Genomic DNA, 20609 nt, shown 5'->3' with positions numbered 1-20609 from the left:
AGGAGCTAACGTGTTGATGTGTCCTAGTGAAGGAAGATTCTTCCTGTTTAACAAGGAACAACACAGGGTAATGAAAAAACACAGAAAAAAGAGAAATCCTGGGGGGACCCTGCCATACCTTACTCAGTCACCCTGGACAAATCACCTAAACCCCTTGGGATCCAATTTCCTCATTTCTAAAAAGAGCACAGTACCTTGTGCCTATGAGGGCATTTGGCTAGACTGTTTCCAAAGGCCTGTCCAGTTTTGGAAGTACAGGAAGTCTGCATATTTCCTTATTGCAAAGACATCATTGGAAAAGTTCTTTTAGTTCAAGAAGCACCCAAATCAGGACATACCTGGGGGTACAAAAAAATTCTTTGGGAAGGAATTGGATCCTATAAGAGGCTACACATGACCAGAAATCAAGTTGCAGGTCTGGGAGTGGAAAACCTGGTTGACAGGCTAAGGAAACTAGGGAAGATAAATTTGCCTCCTCCACTGAACCTTTAAAACAACTCAGTTGTGAAGCTCTGCCCTTCACAAAGCCTCTTTAAGATGCATCCCTGGCTGAGCATCTCCTCCCCATGCAAGTCCCTCCTCCTCTGGAGGGGGAGCCCTGAGCCAACCTGCCCTCTCTCTCAGTCACCCTGCTCCTGTATTGAACTCCAGTTTGCCCGGCTCACAGCCTTTCTTGTGGGACTTGTTGCCACTCCAAATGCAGCCCCCAGCTCTTATTATTTTTAGCTCTCAACTCAGGGACTTTTTAGAGTAAACAACCCCATGCACCAAGGAATTCACGACATTACTGGCTTGTGCTCTCCCTCTTACACTCTCATTAATCCCTTGCTGTAAAAAGAAGAAATGAATTTTATTTATTTATTTATTTATTTATTTATTTATTTATTTATTTATATTTTATTTATTCATAAGAGACACACAGAGAGAGGCAGAGACATAGGCAGAGGGAGAAGCAGGCTCCCTGTGGGGAGCCCAATGAGGGACTCAATTCCAGGACCCTGGGATCACGCCCTGAGCCAAAGGCAGACACTCAACCACTAAGTCACCCAGGTGCCCCGAAATGAATAGTTTTTAAAGTTCCTTTTTCCCCAATTTAAAAGTATTACATGCCAAGTAGACAACTTTTGAAAGGACTAAAAAGAATTTGGGTGTTATCTGTGATCTTTCAACCCAAAGATATCTATTCTTAGCAGTATGTTTCCAATCTTTTACTTCTTTATGTTTATATTGATACATCTATAGTTATTTATACATATTTTTTGCATATTTGCTACTATATATACAAAATAAACACATATTAACATTTTATATGTGGCTTTCTATTTCTTTCTCTCTGATCTGTTTCCATCTACCTCTTGGAAGTCCCAAGGATGCTGACCTGTAGGTTGGAATTAGCTTTCATTAGTATGTTATTACTAAATATTGAAATCAGTTGGAGTTTTATATGCTAAAAAAATGATGTCTCTCCACAAACTGAAGATCATATAGGCTCATCAACTCTGCAGACATGAATCCCAGGACAAATTTAGTTTTGATTTTTAAAAAAGATTTTATTTATTTATTTGAGAAAGTAAGCGCACAAGTGCATGTGGGCAACCAGGTGGGGGGAGTTTAGAGAGAGAGGGAAAGAGGATCTCAAGCAGACTCGATGTTGAGTGCTGAGCTCGCCCCAGGACTTGATCTCATAAGTCCGGAATTATGACCTGACTGGAAATCAAAGAGTCAGATGCTTAACCCACTGAGCCACTCAGACACCCTATCCTGACATTTAAAATTTTTATATTCCTCCGTTTCTTTTTCTAGTAAGAGAGAAATTTGCAGTAGGATTAAAATAAATCTTTCATTAAAATATAATTCATGGGGGATCCCTGGGTCGCTCAGTGGTTGAATGTCTGCCTTTGGCCCAGGGTGTGATCCTGGAGTCCCGGGATCAAGTCCCACATCAAGCTCCCTGCATGGAGCCTGCTTCTCTCTCTGCCTATGTCTCTGCCTCTCTCTGCTTCTCATGAATAAATAAATAAAATTTTAAAAAAATACATATATATATTTCAAAATGTCATTATGGTATCAATATGACTATTTCATATGTATTACTCGTGGGCTCAGAATTTGTTTACTTACTATTTTACATATTTTTTTTTCACTTAATACTTCACTGGGGACATTTTCTGTGGTTTAAGTGCACCCAGTTAACTTCACATTAACAATGAGAACAATAACGGCAACATTCTCTGAGCGCTACTCTAGGTGTTTGTTAAGCGCTTTACCTGAAGTACCTTATTTAATCTCCACAACAGCACTGGGATAGCAACTATTATTAGCTAACTCCACTTTTAAATTTTTTTTTTTTGAGAGAGAGAGAGAGAGAGAACATGAGCAAGGGGGAGGGGCAGAAGGAGAGGGAAAGAATCTCAAGTTGATTTCCCAAGGAGCATGGAACCCAACATGGGGCTTGATCCCACGACCCTGAGATCATAACCTGAGCAGAAATCAAGAGTCAGAGGCTCAATCGACTGAGCCACGTAGGTGTCCCTGAGACTCAGGAACAATAAGTACTTTGCTCAAAGAATGAAGCTTAGAAATTCTGACTCTACTCCAGGGTCTGTGCTCCTTCTGAATCATTACAGCTCTTTTTGCTTTATAATACGCATTGGTAGATGGGCTATATTTTGCTCAACTACTCCATTGGTTTTGGGTACTTATATTGCATCCAGTTTTTTTCTCCAATTTTGATAACTCTGTAAAGGACATCTTTCTGCATATAGTGTTTTGCTTCTACTGCATGATTTCCTTATGGTCAGTTCTCAGAAATGGAAAGGGAAAATAATTTTCCTCAAATGCTTTATTCAAAAGGACCTTATTGGAAGAGCTGTTGAGAGAAGACAAGGAAAATTTATTCAGTTCTTTCGCCACAGGCTCTGAGCCTGAGCACACCCCGCCCCCCAACTTTAAGTGTGGGAGACAGGAGACGGTACTGAGGAATCTTGTCCCTTTCATGCTGTGTTTGGTGTCTCTCCCGTTACATAACAGTGGACTTCCTATTATCATAACATTTTTTTAAAGATTTTATTTATTTATCTATAAAGATTTTATTTATTTATTCATGAGAGACACAGAAAGAAAGGCAGAGACAGGCAGAGAGAGAAGCAGGCTTCCTGTGGGGAACCTAATGCAGGACTCAATCCCAGGACCCTGGGATCATGACCTGAGCTAAAGGCAAACACTCAACCACTAAGCCACCCAGGTGCCCCTATCATAACATTTATCTCAGGCATTTCAACATTTGTATTATGTTACCCTCACTTAAAGGAAAAGCCTGTTTTTCATCTTTGTACCCAGGATTAACATAATCTCCAGTACATAGTAAGTGCTTAATAGATGTTTGTTGGGTGAACAGATGAAGGATAGAGAAAGAATTCTTGTAAATGTGAGCTCTCAGTTCAATGGAATTAACTATGATAGTAAACATGAATACTTCCTAGGGTATGTATTAAGTATTGAGGTATGTATTGTCTTTTTATTTAAAAATTTTTTTAAAAAGATTTTGTTTATTTGAGAGAGAGAGAGAACAAGAGGAGGGAGGGGAAGAGGGAGGGGGAGAAGCAGAGAGCCCCCACTGCTCCCCACTGAGCAGGGAGCCCAACGTGTGGTTCTATCCCAGGACTCGGAGATCATGACCTGAGCAGGAGGCAGACACTTAACCAACTGAGCCAACCAGGCACCCCAAAGTCTTTTTATTTTGAAGCTTTATGGGGTCGTGCCTGCTAAAAGATGCTGTCCCTCCCGAGGTTAGCAAATTCCTACAGATAGCAAACAACTCCCTTAGGAGAGTATCTTTCATGCATAAGACCATTATCTCAACCTCCTGTCTTAGCAGGTTCTCAAAGGGGCTCTCACCTTTGGGCCACTGTTCCCATCTTCATCACCCCAGAGCTAGGTTCCTGGCAACTAGAGACAGCCCCAAAGCCCTAGAGTTTGCTGAAATTATTTAAACTAGCCAATTCTAATCCTGCTTATCCTGCCTCACCTATTCCTTCCTGTTCTTGGCCATTTTTCCCCCCTTGCTTCCTCTGCCTTCTGATTGGTTCTAGTGCTTCCTCATGTAGCACTGTGTGGTATATAGTGTGCCCCCTTTCCTTGGGAACTATGAGTAATTATGTTTTCAATCCAGTCATCTCCTCATGTGTTGGCCTCACTATACTTGAATAATAATGAAACCTACATTTTTAGACAAGGTACTAAACTTGACAATGGCTAAGATAATGGTAGCTGAAATATTGTGATAATGGAGGGGAATAGTAGGGCTACAAAATGTAACTGACAGTAATAGTGACATTAACTACAGGGTATAATGGGTAATGTCTAGGGAGAGGACATGATAATTGTGATAGTTGTAGCAATAATAATTTTATAAATTTATAGAGCACTTCAGTAATCTCAAATAATAATCTCACTGCTTTACACTTTCATGAATATTATCTAATTTGCTTTTTACAACACATACCTTTAGGAAATATTATTATCCCGTCTGATTACAGAATGGGCTAGGTCTTCTGGTAAGTTCATAGAACCAGAAATAAAATTGAAGAACATCATAATCAATCTCCTCATTGGAAAATTGAGGAAACAAAGGCCCAATGAAGGTCTGATGGTTAATTTTAAGTGTCAATTTGATTGGGCCATATGGTGCCCAGATAGATATCTGGTCAAACATTATTTCTAGGTGTGTCTGTGAGGGTGTTACTGGATGAGATTAACATGTGAATCTGTATACTGAGGAAAGCAGAATGTCCCCTCCAAAGGGGGGGTGGGCCTCATCCAATCAGCTGAAGCCTGAAATAGAACAAAAGATGAAGTAAGAGAAAATTCTCTTTCTGCTTGATTGTCTTTGAGCTGGGATATTGGTCTTCTCCGGCTATTGGGTCAGACTCAGACTGAAATTATACCATTTGCTCTCCTGGGTTTCCAGTTTGCCAAATGCAAATATTGGGGGCTTCTCAGCTTCCATAATTGTGTGAGCTGATTCCTTATGATCTATCATCTATCTATCTATCTATCTATCTATCTATCTATCATCATCATCATCATCATCATCTATCATCTATCTATCATTTCCCATTGGTTCTACTTCTTTGGGAAACCCAAAAGAAAACAGACGGGAAGGAAGTCTGGTTTGGTTGATCCTATCCCTCCCAATTGTCATCGTCTTAGATGTCCCTTGCTGACTAACCCCAACCTAATTTAGGAGCCATCTCAGAGCCTGGCAAGAAACAGGGCAAAGCGCCAGCAGCTGGTGGCTTGGGATCAGCTTCTGAGTCTCCCTTCCCGCTGATGTCTGGCTGACACCCCCTGGTTAGTACCCAAAGTCCATCCTTTTTGCTTTGGGCTAGAGCTGAGCTGAGCCAAGAGCCCGGGTTCTTTTCTTTTCTTTTCTTTCTTTTCTTTCTTTCTTTTCTTTCTTTCTTTTTCTTTCTTTCTTTCTTTCTTTCTTTCTTTCTTTCTTTCTTTCTTTTTTCTTTCTTTCTTTCTTTCTTTCTTTCTTTCTTTCTTTCTTTCTTTCTTTCTTCTCTTTCTTAGATTTTATTTATTTATTCATGAGACACACAGAGAGAGAGAGGCAGAGACACAGGCAGAGGGAGAAGCAGGCAGAGGGAGAAGCAGGCTCCATGCAGGGAGCCCGAATTGGGACTCAATCCCAGGTCTCCAGGATCATGCCCTGGGCTGAAGGTGGCACAAAACCACGGAGCCACCAGGGCTGCCCAGTTTGGTCCTTTCACCTTTGCTCACAACATTTCACAACAGCATCCATCACTGCACCTGAGACAGTAGCTTAGGAGGACAAGGGTTTCCTACAAGATAACTGCCTTTGTGTTCCTGGGATGTCAGGCTGGCTTTGCCTTGGGGACCCAGAGAGGGAATCAAGGTCACCTGAAGTTTTAAGACAGGGGCTTAGTTACAAGCCATTCCCATTCTTTTAGCAGGTTCAGAATGGAACCGGCCACCAAGCTAGGATACAGAGATTTGCCCTGTAGGGTAAGGTTATGCTGAAGCTGTAGCCAAGAGAAAAGTAAAATTTAAAGCACCACAGAACAGGGAGCTGGGAAGTGCTGCTGGAGACATTGCCCTCCACTTATTTCATAAGCACCAAAAGTTTATTAACTATTGGGATCTGAGGCATTTAAAGCCTGGTTGATGGATCTGACTCCATTCAGAATCAGAGAGCTTTTTTTTTTTTTTTTTTTCCAGAGAACTTCCATATGAAACAAATTTAATGGTAACAGCAAAGTTTGTGGGGGAAAAAAGAGGCAGCAGCAAGTACAGACAAAGAGAAATAGCAAAAATAGAGAGCACTCGAATTGTCTGAGCTAGTTTCTGTGTTGTTAACTATAGCCAGGAGCTACTCTAACTCCTGCTGATGTCACCACCAGAAATAAAATCTGACTTCTCCTCTGGATCGCTACTTTCACTAACAAATGTTGTGTCTATAAAAGTGTGCTGAAGACACGACCAAGAGCTGCTGCGAGGGTGCTGGATGGGTCAGTGGCCAGCAGGGAGCCCGGAGTCTGGGGCATGGTGGAAGCCAAGGGCTGGGTCGCTAACAGGCTCAGACAGGATCTGGGCAAGCTATGGGCCTAAAGAGGTATCAGATCAGTAAACAATCAGAGGGAAGCCAGGTTCTCAGCTTTACAAGGAGATTCTGAACCAGAGGAAAGAGTAAGGCTGAAATGGAGGCTGGGGGACAGAGATGGTACCAGGAAATTTTCAAATTTCCCTGAGAGAACGTCATAGCCCTTAGCCTTGGAACAGATTTTTTAAAAATGAAATTGAATTAATTTTAATTAATCAGGGATGACTCAGGTTTTTTTTTTAAAGATTTTATCTATTTATTCATGAGACACACACACACACACACACACACACACACACACAGAGGCAGAGACACAGGCAGAGAGAGAAGCAGGCTCCATGCAGGGGTCCCAACGCAGGACTCAATTCCGGTTCTCCAGGATCATGCTCCGGGGCGGAAGGCAGGCACCAAACCGCTGAGCCACCAGGGATCCCATAGGTTTTTACATTTTAAATTAAATTAAATTTTACAGACAGCTGTACCCACAAGAGGTCTTTCTAGAAGTTCAAGGGACTAGACCCCAATGCCCACCTTCATTCACTTCCCCAGAGGTTCATGACAGATGACAGGCTGTGTCACTGGGCAAAGGGAATTCATTTGAACCTCAGGGATCATCTTTCAATTTTTCCTTCAGATCCAGCCTCCTACCTCTTGGGATAGATACAAAGAGTGGAATTAGAGAAAACACAGAAAGAAGTGTAAAGAAGTGGAATAAGCCAACCACAAGTCCATCCTTCAAAGCAGTCACTCTGCTTCTGCATCTGTGGAGTGGATATGATTATTATAACAGGATTGTCATATCAGATGAGGGCAGAGCTATTTTAACATTTCGGTACATTTCTTTCTCATTTTTTAAAAACAAGATTTATTTATTTGAGAGAGAGAGAGAATGTGTGTGAGCAGAAGTGGGGGAGAGGCAGAGGGAGAAAGAATCTTAAGCAGACTCTGCTGAGTGCAGAGCCCAATGTGGTCAATCTCATGACCTTGAGATCACCTGAGCTGAAATTAAGAGTTGGATGCTTAACCAACTGAGCCACACAGGTGCCCCTCATTCTAGTCTTTTTATTAAGCATGTTAACATGATTGGAATCACACTGTATATATAATTTTTATCCATTTTCCCCCTGATAATATATCAGGATTATTTTTATGGTCACAAAAATACTTTATATGAGGAACACCTGGATGGCTCAGTTGAAGGAGTGTGCAACTCTCAATCTTGGAGTCAAAAATCATATGCTCCTTCGACTGAGCCAGCAAAGTGCCCCTTGGCCTCCTTGTTCTTGCCAATTGGTCATCTCTTCTCTGTGGAGTGGAGAGTGTGAGAGAAGGGAACATAGGAAGAGATTGTAATTTCCTTCCTCTACCCTAGCTGGTACTGTTTCGTCAAGAGCCCAACCCATGTTCTGATCTTGTCCTAATCTCTTAAATTCTTTTCCCTGGAAACAGTGCGCTATAGAAAAATCTTTGGATTCTGGAGTCAGAGAGAATGGGATTCAAGTCCCAGTTCTGGTACTTAACCTAGCTGAGTGATCTTGGACAAAAGTTCTTCGATGTGTCTGAACCTCAGGTTCTGTATCTGTGAAATGGGCACAATAATAGAGATATAGTGAGGATTAGATAAAAGAAACAATGTGAAGCATAGGATCTCATGTATATGATGTATTTAATGAATGTTAGTCCTTCTCTATTCTTTTTTTTCTTATGAAGGGCCTAGATTGGGCCTGGAGTTACTATCTCAGATGAGGCACTGGAATCACATTCTCATGACTGGAGTATGATTTAATGTGACAAGAAGGACATATTTTTTCCAGGCCCTTGTACATTTTGTTCCTTAGCCTAGGACACTGACTCTCAAACTTTACCAGGGACCAGAATTGCTTGGAGGACTTGTTAAAACAACTATTGGTGGGCCTGGTTACCTAGAATTTCTGATTCTGTTGGTCTGGGGAAGGGTCTGGGAACTTGTATTTCTAACAAGTTCTCAGTTGATGCTGTTGCTGCTGGTCTGGAAACACATTTTGAGAAGTGCTGGCCTAAGACATTATATTAATCTTCCTATCCTTCTGGCTAATTCCTATTTATCCTTTAGGTCCCAGCTTTGATTTTATCACCTTTAGAAAGTCTTTCTTTAATGCTTTATTTTTTAAGTTATTTCTATACCCAACATGGGGCTCAAGCTCACAACTCCAAAATCAAGACTCACATGCTCTACCAACTGAGCTAGCCAGGTGTCCCTAGAAAGTCAGTCTTTCTTTCTTTTCTTTTTTCTTTTTTCTTTTCTTTTCTTTTTTTTTAAGATTTTATTTATTTGGTAGAGAGAATGAACATGAGCAGGGGGAGGGGCAGAGGGAGAGGGACAAGCAGACTCTCCACTGAGCAGGGACCCAACGTGGGGCTCCATCTCAGGACCCCAAGATCATGACCTGAGCTGAAGTTAGTTAATTGACTGAGCTACCCGGGCACTGCCCTAGAAAGTCTTTCTTAAACCTAAAGTCCAAATGAAGCATTTATCCTCTGTCTTTTCAAAGGTCCCTAGGCTTGCCAGCTCATAAGACTCACCACAATGTCATTGTCTTACTACTTGTCTATATCTCCCCCAATAGATTGTAATTACTTTTGGACAGTGACTATGTCTGTCTTATTCATGGTTGTATTTCCAGGACCTTGGTCAGTATCCAGTACATGAATGAATGAGCTGGACCCTGGGTAATTGGAACCAGTCTGGAGACTCATGAGGGTGAGTGAGATAGGTAAAGAGAATAAGTTCTAGTGGCCAGTGGTCAGGCAAGTCTAGGAATTCAGTGCCTGGGAGATAAACAGAGCAATGCAGGAGTTATAGGTACAGGAACTGGACCTTAGGGGCTTGGTCCACCCCCTGGGGTCTGGAGAACAGGGCAGCACCCAGTATCATAGAAACTGAGCAAGGACTTAAGACTCAATTTCTGATTAAGACGATTGATCTATATATGGATATAGAGGACATCATGTGAAATGAAATAAGTCAAATGGAGAAATACAAATTCTATATGATCTCTCTTATATGGGGAATCTAAAAACAACAACAAAAAACCCTCAAGTTTGTAGATACGAAGAACAGATTAGTGGTTACTGGGAGGTGGGGGTAGGGTGGGAGAAATGGGTAAAGGTGGTCAAAAGATAGAAAGAAAAAATGTATACATAATATGTGGCCATGAGTTTGGACATTGTTATCTGGAATTTGGAACTTCCTATTGTTCTGGATAAAAGATATTTGTGATGTCTTTTTGTGTTTAACATCATTTGAGAGAATATTCATTTAAATATTTTAAAATTTGTAGTATTTGGCATTTTCATTTTCTGCTGTATACACAGAGTGACACAAAATAGATACCCCATTAAACCATGGAGTTCCCAAAAAAGATGCTTGATCCAAGAAACAAGATTTAAAACATTAGCAGTCCCATTCATGTTTGATGGCCTAAATATATGGTCTATTTGGTGACTATTTCACTTACACTTGAAAGGAAGGTATCTTCCGTTGTTGAATGGTGTGTTCTATAAATGTCAATTAGGCTAAGTTAATTGACAGAGTTGTTCAGCTCTTTGATGTCCTTACTGATTTTGTTCACTTGTTCTGTCATTATTTGAGTGACAAGTATTTATAACTCCAGATATAATTATAGATTTATCTTTCTTCTTTCAGTTCAATTAGTTTTGCTTCATGTATTTTGAAGCTATGTTAGCTGCAGACATACCAAGGATTGTTATGTGTTTTTAACAAATTGATCACTTTATCACTATGAAATGTTCCTCTGTTCTGAGCTATACTCTATCTGATATTAATATAGTCTCTCTGGATTCTTTTCCTTTTCTAAGATTTTATTTATTTATTTGAGAGAGACAGAGGGAGAGAGAGCGGATAAGTGGGTGAGGAGTAGAGGGAGAGGGAGAAGCAAACTCCCCAGCTGAACAGGCAGCCCAATATGGGGCTCAATCCCGGGACCTGAGTTGCAGGCAGATGCTTACTTGACTGAGCCACCCAGGAGCCCCTCTGTGTTTCTTTTTTAAAACAGCTGTATTGAATGGAACTTGGGTGGCTCAGTCAGTTAAGTGTCTGACTCTTGGGCTGAGGTCATGATCTCAAGATCGAGAGATGGAGCCTGCATAGGGCTCTGCGGTCAGCAGGGACTGTTCCCAAGATTTTTTCTCTCTGCCCCTCCGCCCAGTGCACTCTCTCTCAAATAAATCTTAAAAAAAAAAAAAAAAACCCAGCTCTTTTGAGATATAGTTCATATACTACATAACTACCCACTTAAAATGTACGGTTGATGTTTTTTAGTGTATTTAGATTGTGCAATCATCAATAAAACCTAATTTTAGGACATTCCATTGTCCAACTTTCTTTGGTTAGTGTTTTATGGTATGTTTTTACCTTTAATTTTCTCTTTTTTTTTTTTCAAAGATTTCACTTATTTATTCTTGAGAGCCACACAGAGAGAGGCACAGACATAGGCCGAGGGAGAAGCAGGCTCCCTGTGGGGAGCTCAATGTGGGACTTGATCCCAGGACCCTGGGATCACGACCTGAGCCAAAGACAAGACACTCAACCCCTGAGTCACCCAGGTGCCCTACTTCTGACTTACTTTAAAAAGTTTTGAGATACATCCTTTTACTTATAATCATTGTGTCCTTTTATTTATTCATTTATTTTTTAAAAGATTTTGTTTTGAAGTAATCTCTGCACCTAATGTGAGGCTTGAACTCACAGCCCTGAGATCAGGAGTTGCAAGCTCCACCAAATAAGTCAGCTAGGTGGCCCTGTATCCTTATATTTAAAGTGAGTTTCTTATAGGCAGCATACAGTGAGAATTGTGTCTTGCTTTTTCATTAAGTGTGATAATCTCTATCCTTTAAGTACATTGGTAATTTGCATTTAATGTAATGCTTGATATGTTGTATTTTAATCTACCAATAAGCCATTCATTTCTTATTTGTCCCATTTGCTTTGCTCATTTTCCCCTGTCTTTTCCTGTTTCCTTTTGGATTGAGTATTTTATTTCCACAATAAGCTTCTTATCTATATCTTTTTTCTTTGGCTTACTTTTCAGTGGTTGCTATAAGATTTACAATATCCATCTTTAATTTAGAAGTCTATTTTCAAATAGTTTTATATTGCTTCATGTATAATATTAGAAACTTGTAACAGCATACTTCCATCTTCCCCCTTTTGTCATTTGTGCTACCATTGTCATACATTTTACTTCTACATATATTATAAACTCTACAACTTGTGGAGTTTTTTTGCTTTAAATAGTTAATTATCTTTTATAAGAATTAAAACATGAGGGATCCCTGGGTGGCGCAGCGGTTTAGCGCCTGCCTTTGGCCCAGGGTGCAATCCTGGAGGTCCGGGATTGAATCCCACGTCAGGCTCCCGGTGCATGGAGCCTGCTTCTCCCTCTGCCTATGTCTCTGCCTCTCTCCCTCTCTGTGTGTGACTATCATAAATAAATAAAAATTAAAAAAAAAAGAATTAAAACATGAAAGAAAAAAAGCCTTTTATATTTACCCACATATTTACCATTTTTGGCACTCTTCATTCTTTGTCAATCTAAGTTTCTATCTGGCATAATTTCCCTTTTGCTTGAAGAATATTTGTTAACTAATTAATTAATTAAGCTCTACACCTAATGTGGGGCTTGAACTCACGACTCTGAGATCAAGAGTCTCACACTCCCAACTGAGCCAACCAGGCACCCCTCCCTCTACTTTTAATATTTTCTTATCACCTTTTTTTCCAGCAATTTGATTATGATATGCCTTGCTTTTTTGTTTTTTTTAAATGTGTATGTGTGTATGTGTGGGGGATGTCTCTGTGTGGTGTATTTATCCTGCATGGGGGTTTGTTGGGATTCTTGGATCTATGGGTTTAGAGCCTTTATTAAATTTTGGAAAATTTCAGTAAGTTTTCCATTTAATTTTTTTCTGTGACTCCCCCACTTTTTCCTCTTGTAGTCCTATTATATATATGTTAGACTACTTGCTGTTATAGGTCATTGAGACTCTGTTCAGTTTTTTCTAGCCTTTTTCTCTCTGTGTGCTTAGTTTAGATACATTTCAATATTATGTCTCCAAGGTTGCTGATCTTTTCTTCTGCACTAATCTTTTTTTTTTAAACATTTATGTATTGGGCAGCCTGGGTGGCTCAGCAGTTTAGCGCTGCCTTCAGCCCAGGGTGTGATCCTGGAGACCCGGGATGGAGTCCCATGTCACATGGAGCCTGCTTCTCCCTCTGCCTGTGTCTCTGCCTCTCTCTCTGCATGTCTCTCATGAATAAATAAATAAAATCTTAAAAAAACCCACATTTATTTATATATATTTAAGATTTTTTATTTTATTTACTTGAGAAAGAGAGAGGAGTAGGGAAGAGGGGCAGAGGGAGAGGGAGAAGCAGACTCCCTGCTGAGTAGGGAGACCCATTTGATTTGATCCCAGGACCCAGAGATCATCACCTGAACCAAAGGGAGATGCTCAACTGACTGAGCCACCCACTTGCCCCTATTTATTTATTTTAGAGAGAGCAAGTGGAGGTGGGGGGGTTTAGGACAGAGAAAGAGAAAATCACAACCAGACTCCCTGCTGAGTACAGAGGCCTATGTGGGGCTCAGTCTCATAACCCTGACATCATGACCTGAGCTGAAATCAAAAGTTGGACGCTTAACAGACTGAGCCACCCAGGTGCCCCTTTTGTTAATCCCTTTCAGTAAATTTTATTTCAGACATTATATTTTTCATCTCTAGAATTTCCATTTGGTTTTGTTTTTATCTTCCATTTCTCTGTGCATTAGGTTCATTCTTCTTTTAAATACTTTAACTTAGCTATAATGGTCGTTTCAGCATATATTTTTGGCAATTCCATTACCATTGTTATTTCTAAATTTTTAAAAAAGATTTTATTTATTTATTCATACGAGACACAGGTAGAGGGAGGAGAAGCAGGCTCCATGCAAGGAACCCGATGCAGGACTTGATTCCAGGAATCCAGGATCAGGCCTGAGCGAAAGGCAAATGCTCAACTGTTGAGCCACCCAGACATCCCTCTAAATTGTTTTTAACTGACTGATTTTTCTCCTTGTGATTTTATTTTTTTAAGGTTATTTCTGCACCCAACAGGGGCTTGACCCCACAACCATGAGATCAAGAGTCACCCACTCTACTTATCGAGCCAGCCACAAGGCCCATAGTTTAATCATTTTTATTAGTTTATTTATAATATATGATTGGATGTTGGACAATTTGACATTTGTTGAGTATAGGAGTTTTCTTTCTTCCTTTAAAGAATGTTGACCTTTGATTTGGTAGGAGTTGAATTATTAGAAGATCAGTTTGGGGCAGCGGTTTAGCGCCGCCTGCAGCCCAGGGTGTGATTCTGGAGACCCAGGATCAAGTCCCATGTCAGGCTCCCTGCATGGAGCCTGCTTCTCCCTCTGCCCGTGTCTCTGCCTCTCTCTCTGTGTGTCTCTCATGAATAAATAAATAAAATCTCTTTTTTTAAAAAAAGATCAGTTTGATCTTCTTGAAGCTTATTTTATTTATTTATTTATTTATTTATTTATTTATTTATTTAGAGAGAGCGAGAGCGTGCACAGTCATATGTGAGTGGCAGGGGGAAGGGATAGAGGGAGAGGAAAAGAGAGTCTTAAGCAGGCTCCATGCCCAGTGCAGAGTCCAGCAGGTCTTGATTTCACTACCCTGAGATTATGAGATGGAGCTGAAATCAAGTTCGATGCTTAACTGACTGAGCCACCCAGGTACCGCTTGAAGCTTAAAGTTTTTTTATTGTAGGTCTAGAGTAGCTTTTATTCTTAGACTAATGTCCTGTTAGTGAGATGTGACCTTTTTGGGATCTTCACTGAGTGTCTCAGGTGCTCAATGAAGTTTCTGTACTCTGATCAGAACTCGAATGTGTCTCAGATCTAGGTAAACTCTGGTAATTTTTCAGATGGCATCCATGATTATAATTTCCCAGGATGCTGTGAGGATTAACTTAAATAATGCATATAAAGAATATTGCAGGGCAGCCCCAGTGGTGCAGCAGTTTGACGCCGCCTGCAGCCCCAGGCATGATCCTGGAGACCCTGGATCGAGTCCCACGTCGGGCTCTCTGCATGGTGCCTGCTTCTCCCTCTGCCTGTGTCTCTGCCTCTTTGTGTGTGTGTGTCTCTATGAGTAAATAAATAAAAAATCTTAAAAAAGAATATTGCAGGAGATTATGATTAGGAAGGGATGCATGAATGGACTTCTGGAGTGCCAGAGTACATAAATAAATGTATATATACATTTATATATATAAAATGTATATATATTTTAAAGTTTTTATTTATTTATTCATGAGAGGCACAGAGAGAGAGAGGCAGAGACATAAGCAGAGCAAGAAGCAGACTCCCCACAGGGAGCCTGATGTGGGACTCCATCCTGGGACCCTGGGATCATGCCCTGAGCCCAAGGCACATGCTCAACTGCTGACCCACCCAGGCATCCCACTGGCAATATATTTTTTGATCTGAGTGGTGGCCACATTTCACAACTATTTGTTAAACTGAACATATTCTGGGTAAATGTTACATATCACAATAAAAATTTAAAGGAAGAATGTAACAAAATGCTGACATACAAAAAAGATGCTGACATACAGTTGTCACTTAATAAATATTAGTCACCCTGATAAAATGAGATAAGATATGTAAAACACCTGGTACAGAATCCAATGCACAGTGGATTCAGGATTGTTTCCTGTACACAAACTTTTTATGCAAGTATGACTTACATAAGGACAAGTATAACCTACATAAAGACAAGTATAACCTACATAAAGACAAATACACAGCTCAATGAATTTTTCCCAACATGGATACACCCAAGAAACCAGCAACTATGTCAAGAAATAGAACTGAATTGTTGTTAATGTAAAAGGATATGGAATGGAATTTTTCTACGGTCTCAAAATTTTGGCTAAATTCTCAAAGTTGGTAATAAGGGTAAGTACCCTTCCCTTTCTAAAGAATGTCATTATACATACCTTCAGGACTTCCTAAAAGATGAAAGAGCGGGTCCTGAGACTATCATTTGCTGTCCGCTTCCAGCCTCATAGGAAGCTAGAATTTCAAAGGTGGCTATTTCAGAATCTGCCCATTAGGACGTGATGTGAATATCTGATGGGCTGACAAGTAATCACAGCACCTGTGACTTCCATGGAGCCAGAGCTGCAGGCTAAGAGAGTTTTTGGAGAAGCCTGATATACAGACCCGGAAGTTTTAGCTGGAGGATGGTGGTGGTGTTAGGGGCGGCCCTAGTGAAACAGATGTTGGTTATTTTCTTCTTGCTTGGAGAATTCTGAAAGTAGAAGGCAAGCTAGAGCAGCTCTTGATGGAGGGGCAAGGAGAGTGGGCAACCGTTTGGCGAGGCCAGGATAGGTCAGCTCCTTGACCACGTGGACTCTGTGGTAAACGGTTGGCCTTGAGCTGCCTTGAAGGGATCCTGTCCCACAGAGCTATCTGCCAAGACTCTAGCAGCATGACAGAGTGGGGGTTATCTCCAGGGGTCGCATCACAATAAATTAGCCGGAGAGCACATCACCCACCTCTGGGAACCGTGCACTACAAAGGTACCACAGGACCCTCTGAAGAACCCACAAACGCTTCTCTTCTAAAGACCCAGCATTTGAAACACTCCCGCTGTCTCCCGCGGAGCCACATGCAGGAGGGGCGCGCATTCAGGCGAGCTGGGCCACTCTTCTCGCTCTGCCCACCGCACTGGCAGCCTGTGGAAGGAGGAGGTGGAGTTGTCCAGCGCTGTCTCCTCCCCGCCGCGCAGCTGGAGCCAGGGTCCTCGATCACAGCGCTCAGCCTGCGGGGCCGCTGTACCGCGTGCCGCCCTCCCGGCGGCGGCGAGGCGGTGGAGTGAGGGCCGCGCAGGCGCAGGCGCAGGCGCAGACGCAGGCGCAGACGCAGGCACGCGCGCAGCCTTGGCGCAGGCGCGCGACTCACTTGGCGCGCGCTGGGGACCCCTAGGGTGCGGGAGGCCGGGGAAGCGTGGTTTCCGGTTCCCAGCGACCCACAGAGGCGGCGGCGGCGGCGGCGGCAGAGCGGCGGCGGAGGGGGTGGTATAGGTAAGCGAGGGACCCAAGTCCCATTCTGAGGGCAGCGGCATCGTCCCGCCGTGTGCCGGGCGCACCGCGTGTCACCTGGGCCGTGTTGCACGCGGCTGTGTGAGCGATGGTGGTGGGCAGAGCCAGTCACGCGCCGCTTGGGCCATCTTTGACGGTGGCCCTGGGGCCAATATGTGTGTGCGCTTTGGTTCCCTTCCTGTGGGAAAAACGAACTTCCAGGCAGCATGGGATAAAACTTCGGGGAGCCGCGGGAGGCTGTAGGCTTGGCTTGTGGTGTCCCAGGCTTGCCCGAAGCGCCAACGCCCTGGCGTCGCAATGCCTTCCCGCCGACGGGGGACCACAGGTGGCGGTGACCTGCCCTCGCAAAGAAGCCTTCTCTACGGACCCGAGGGCGAGGGCGTGCCCTGGGGTGCCTGCCCTCCTCTGCGGAGACGGCCGCCTGTCACCGCCTACCCTCGGTGGGGGCCGACCCCCCTGCTTCCCGGGAGGGGTTCCCCGGCCAGGTGCGGCCCAGCGCTGTACTGGGCCTGAAAAAAGAAAGAAAAGAGAAAAAGACCGATCGCTTGAACGTCGTCCACTATTAGTCAAGAGATCACAAACTACCAGAGGAAGGTTGCGAGACCTCTCCCTTCCCCTAGCCCAGGAGAGGTGGGCGAGGTCGTGAGGTCGCGCGCGAGAGAAATGGCTGACCACACGTGCGCCTCCTTCCCCAGGGAGGGTCCTCCAGCGGTGGTCAGGTCGGAGCTGAGGGACCGGGAGAAGTCTTCAACTGGATGTGAGGCGTTTGTTGATTTACTATGGACTGGATTTTTTTTTTTTTTTAAAGGGCCCCGGGTCGGGATGCCTCTGTGGCTCAGCGGTCGAACATCTGCCTTCAGCTCAGGGCCTGATCCTGGGGTCCTGGAATCGAGTCCCACATCGGGCTCCCGGCATGGAGCCTGCTTCTCCCTCTGCCTCTGTCTCTGCCTCTCTCTGTGTGTCTCTCACGAATAAATAAATACAGTCTTTAAAAAAAAAATAAATAAAGGGCCCCAGGTGAAGCTATTCATGTAACCGTTGGAGACCCTGGAAAACTTCCAAGATCTTCCTGGGATGTTGGTTGTCCAGGGGCTTAAAAAGGCAAGTTAAAAGACATTGTTAGGAGGCAAAGCCATTTCCTGTTTCTACCTCTTGAATGCAGTCCAGTGTGTGTGTGTGTGTGTGTGTGTGTGTGTACCCTATGCTTCAGCTGGGGTGTGACAGAGTGTGAATGTCTCGTCCTCTATAAGGTGCATTTTTCCAGAGATTAGAACTCACTGGGTCCTGCCTCTCTTGTGAGGACAGCCCTAGGTAAATGCCAGATTCTCTCTCCTTTTGCATTATCAATCACTGGAGTATTCAGTTTGTGAAGCTTTTCCTGATGACACTGTTTAAAAACCTATAGTTCTTCCACTAGTTCCTTTATTTATTCATTCATTCATTCATTCATTCATTCATTCATGAGAGACACAGGCAGAGGGAGAAGCAGGCTACCTCTGGGAGCCTGATGCAGGACTCATTCCCAGGACCCCAGGATCACAACCTGAGCCACCCAGGTGCCCCACTAGTTGAGTTGTAAATTCATGCTTTCCATATAGCAAAGGCATCCTGGGCCCCTTTGTAATAGGTGATGCAATTATATTAATCAGCAGTACATGTACAAGTTAGTGATAGCATGATGGCAATATTGGTATTTTTATATTTATAAATATATATATTTGTATTTATCTCAGAATTTGTAAAATAAAACCCATGGAAACTACATTTATTATATTTCAATAGAAAAAATTAAATTCATTGTGTATCATTCCTCTGGTCACTCCTGGTATGGGTTGTCCCTTGGAATTCAGTCCCCTCTGTCAGGAAATGGGGGCTAGTGGTCATGGTGGTCGCTTGGAGTCACCAGGTCCACCCTCTTCAGTATCTGTCTACTTTGTTTAGCACTCAAGAATGAGCTTCAGGGCTACTGATTTAATCAGTTTTGAATTTTCTTTCTCAACTCTGGAGGGATGTGCTTGGTCCCTTCCACGCAGAGAGATGGGCCTCTTCACAGGGAAGGCATGGGGGATAGGTGGAAGAGATAAGAGAGGACAGGAGCCTGTCCAGGAATTGATGGAACAAGAGGAAGGGTTTGTGACAAGAGTGTCAAGGAGACAGAAGGTATAGAGAAAGGATTTGGAAAGAGGATCAAGACAGGTATATGAAACTTTTTTTTTTAAAGATTTATTTATTCAGAGAGAGCGAGAGAGAGAGAGGCAGAGACACAGGCTGAGGGAGAAGCAGGCTCCATGCAGGAAGCCCGAGGTGGGACTCGATCTGGGGTCTCCAGGATCACACGCCGGGCTGCAGGCGGTGCTAAACCGCTGCGCCACCAGGGCTGCCCGGTACATGAAACTTTTGATTGAAAATGGTATTACATAGACTAAAACACTGAGAACTTAAAGAGTACAGTGTTGAAAATTTGTATTGTAAGCACAATTACAAATCTTCCTGAAAGATCTCTATAGGTGGCCAGTAAAAGAGCATATAATTTTGATCACTACATTCTGTGTTCTCAAAGGTTTGGTTCCTGATTTTTTTCTGTGAACTTTGGGATTTGCCCTATTTGGATCCTATAGCTGTATGATAAAGTAGAAGGAATTTTTGAAAGGTTTTGGAGTCAGACAGATCTGAGTTATCTGTCTACTATTATTAATTGCAAACTTGAGCCCATTACATAATCTCTCTAAACCTTAATTTCTCCATATATAGCTATCTACCTAAGGTAGGATTATTAAGCAATTAAAAAAATAAAATAGACTGCTTAAGACACCCTGCATAGTACCTGGCACATAGCAAGTGCTCAATAATAAAATTGTTAATATTGTGTATAGTATTCCATTGTGTTAAAATATCATAATTAGTTCTGTAGCTGTAGTTTTTGACATTTCTAAGGTTTCTAAGTTTTATTTGTCTAAACTATTCAACAACTATTTCAACTATTCGAACTATTTATTTGTCTGAACTATTTAAGTTGGTGCTTAAAGGCATTGGACCAATTTGAAGTGCAAATGCAATACCTGGGTGTGTTTATTCCCAGGGTCTGGTCAATAGTGATACTTTAACAATATTTAAATTTGTGGGGATTCCTGGGTGGCTCAGTGGTTTAGTGCCTGCCTTCGACCCAGGGCATGCTCCTGGAGTCCCAGGATTGAGTCCCACATCTGGCTCCCTGCATGGAGCCTGCTTCTCCCTCTGCCTGTGTCTCTGCCTCTCTCTCTCTGTCATGAATAAGTAAAATCTTTAAAATAAATAAAATAAATAAAAATATTTAAATTTGTGATGAGTGATAAGACCTTCTCTTTTATATAAGATTCAAATCTTCATGCTTTTTATGACCTTTTTCAGTTATATTTGCCTTGCATAATTTTCAACAGTCTGTTATTTGTGGTAGAGTCCTATTCCATTTCATTGTGCTGAAGTTCTTGTATGGATCTTTCTTAAAATATATCTATCTTATAATAGAAAATGCATTTTATTTTTCTTTACTAATAAATTTATGTATAGTGCATTAAAATGAAAAGTTAGAAATATTTGGTTTTCTAACACATCTGCAGCTTTAAAGTGTTAACAGTGGGTATTAAAGACTTACTATTAGTCCATTTGCCAAGATCTATTACCTAGTGTTTTATATGTGTTATTTATTTGTACAGTAGGTGTTTATGGTCTGGTATTTTGAGTCTACTTTATTTGTCATTTTTTCCTTCTTTTTTTTTTAAAGATTATTTATTTGAGAGCGTCATTTTTTTCTGATTATAGCCTCATGTCAAACAG

The sequence above is a fragment of the Canis lupus genome, chromosome 31 (assembly GCF_048164855.1).
Source record: "Canis lupus baileyi chromosome 31, mCanLup2.hap1, whole genome shotgun sequence".
Lineage (NCBI taxonomy): Eukaryota > Metazoa > Chordata > Mammalia > Carnivora > Canidae > Canis > Canis lupus.
This window is presented reverse-complemented; position numbering follows the sequence as displayed.